A 3,294-nucleotide genomic window follows, 5' to 3' on the forward strand; every position below is an offset into this window, starting at 1 on the left:
AATCAATATGATAGAAAAAAATTTCCTTTCAGGGAAAGGGAAGGCCAAGAAGAGGAAGATCAAGTTATTTACACATTGCAGACATAACACATTTATTAAAGAAGGATCAGAGAGGGGAAATTCAAAAAAGAGCAGGCATATCTATACTAGACCTGTGTATGTACACCATGATTTGGAGTCTTCAATGTATAGCTGATATTTGAACTGCTTCATAATTGCCACATCTTGGTGGACTGGAAATCTAAATGCAAAAATGCAGAGCATAGTAACTAGACTTATTATGGTGATCATTTTGAAATGTATAGAAATATTAAATGACTATGTTGCGCACCAGGAACTAACATAATGTTGTAGGCCTACTGTGTTTTAAAATCAAACATACGTATAGAAAAAGAGATCAGGTATGTGGTTACCAGAGGTCAGGGATGGGGGAGGAGGGATTGGATGAAGGCAGTCAGAGGGTACAAACTTCCAGTTATAAGATAAATAAGCAGTGGGGATGTAATGTACAACATGATAAATAGAATTAGCACTGCTGTATGTTATATATGAAAATTGTTAAGAGAAAGTCACTCATCACAAGTGAAAATTATTTTTTCTATTTCTTTAATTTTGTATCTATGAGATGATGGATATTCACTAAACTTACTGTGGTAATCATTTCATGATGTGTGTAAGTTTTATGTTGTACGCCTTAAACTCACACCATACTGTATGCCAATTATATCACAATAAAACTGGAAGAAAGAAAAGAATCATGAAAATTCAAAAGATTTACCTATTTAAAAAGTTAAAACTTTGGTATGTTAAAAAAAAACACCCTTAGGAAACATAAATACTATTGATAAAAAAGCATTAAGCAAAAAAAGACAGTGGCAGGTTCATGCTACAAAGGATTACACATGGCAGAGAGGAAGCAAAATATTACCCAGGTAATGCCAAGTCAACTCCAATTTTACAGATTAGGATAACCCCATGTTGTTTTGTTTTGTTTTAATATGCCAAAGCACACCCATGTTCCTTAACCAGACACACTCAGCACTTCCATGATACCACCAAAGAATGCAAAAAAGAAGACACAGATAAAGGCAAAAAAGGCTCTCTGGTTGACCAAAAACTAAAGCTTAAGCTCATTTCTCATAGCAGAGCATCCTAGTCCCAAAATGGAAACCCATTTCCTATTCTCTTATTCTGACAAGCATGTTGGATGGTGTCTCTAATTCAACACGGGAAGTCATGGTGGAGAATTAGCGCTGGAAAGTGACAGTGATGAGAGAAACCAGCAAGAATATGAGGGAGGAGACAGGAAAATATAAAACATGAAGCTACAAATCCCAGAACTCTGAGATCCTTGAGAGTATAAAGCACCTGTCACGCCTCAGCAATCTACCCAAGGCTTCACGGACCCATACCCAAGCCAACGTGAGACCCCTCAGTCATCAAGGGAAGATTAAACTATACTCAGTTATTTTACAAAGGCAAATAAGTATACCACAGATCGCTTCTTAAGGGATTTTATCAAAAGCAGTTATTTTATATTTTACAAATAAATGGACTATTCAATTACTTAGAAAATTCACTTCTGAGAGACCAAGCTAGGTAAGGTTTTACTATGAGAAATGATGGCAGTGAACTCTTTGACCTTTGCTCATAGAATAATTGTCACTGACCTAACTTACAGCAGGAGGAAATACACTGACTTTCCCCTCAACAGATCTGTTCTGATCTGATTCATGCTACTCGCCCAGGCCCCATACCAATGGCATAAGCATGCAGTCAAGACTATTGAACACAACAGTCCTAAATAAAGCATGCTTGAAATCGGTCCAGCATCTCCTCCCCAACAACGCCACTGAACGAAAACACAGCAAAACTAGGAATTGCTGTAGACTGGACTTGGGATAGGTGTAACCCTTAGAGCAAGTCAGAGCAAGTCCCTTCAGTCATGGCAACACCTTCAAAATCACTTCAAATTAGTGAAGTTCTACTTTTAAATAACCTCAGCTCAGTTCTCAAGACGTTTGGAAGATGACACAAAGATAAAATCAACAAATTCTAATTTTTGGTTTCAAAATCTATTTTTTTCCATTATAGAATTCAACACTTTTAATACTCCTTTTATAACACTACCTCAGTTTAAAATGCTCAGAATTACTTTGTCAGTGATAATTCCCAATAATTGTGGAGTCATACCATGTTTACTTAATTTCACATCCACCAGCTAAGTATTTTCCAAAGCTCGTATTTCCCCTCAACAAATATTTACTGAGCATTTACTCTGCTAGGTACTGGGTTGGAACCCAGGGACTCAACAAGGAACATAATATAGTCCATGCCCATTGCACTTAGCACATTTGAGGAATGAAACTGAATTAAATGCCACCTAGTTTCTCAGTGCCTCTGAGTTTAGTTACAGACACTCTAGAGATGTCGGGAAAAAAAGCCTGGATTTATGATTTCATGTGACAAATAACTTAAATTTGAACATGTTACACATTTGAAGTATACACTCTTGAATTCTTCCAGTGCATTTACCTATATATTAAATTATCTTAATGTCCAAAGGTCTAAAATCTATTTTCATTGTCAATGCTTTCCCATCATTCAAGCACACTGATTACCATGGAAAAATTTTAAACTTTCTCATCTCTTTGGGAAAAAAGAAAAACACGTAAAATAAATTTTAATAAAGTAGTGAGATTATCTAAAGATCCTTTTTTTTTCTCAGTACGAAGAATATGAAAACATTGCGATGTGAGTCTATATTTACCCAAGATGAAGCTAACCAATTTCGATGTTCGAGGGACGCTGAGGCATTTCCTCTCCTCTATAAAATGTGGCTTCTGAGAAAAGGCTTTGTGTCTAATGAAAATGTGGCTGTATAAAGCATACGGACCCCAGGTTTAGAAGACTGCAACTGAAGAATCACATGTACATGTCCTGGTGCTGCTTATCACTAATGGTTTACTACTCAGTCCAATTAAACATACTAGCACGAGTCAATTTTAGAGAAAAAATGTGAGTGGAAAATGAACAAAAGGATCAAGGAATTAGGTTTTAGGTTTTCACCAAAATCATTAAGTACTGTGCCATTTTAGTTTTTTAATGAAACAGTAATAAAAAAAATCACACTAATAGTTATTTGTATCATAGTTTTTATCTATGTACCACTGGAGTAAAATTTTCAAGTTAATCATATGATTTCCATATTAATTTATCTGAAAACAATTGGATTTACTTATAGTTTATCCTCCCCATCACATTTTATGGTGAATGCAGTAAACTCTAAACTTT

The sequence above is a fragment of the Camelus bactrianus genome, chromosome 35 (genome assembly GCF_048773025.1).
Source record: "Camelus bactrianus isolate YW-2024 breed Bactrian camel chromosome 35, ASM4877302v1, whole genome shotgun sequence".
Lineage (NCBI taxonomy): Eukaryota > Metazoa > Chordata > Mammalia > Artiodactyla > Camelidae > Camelus > Camelus bactrianus.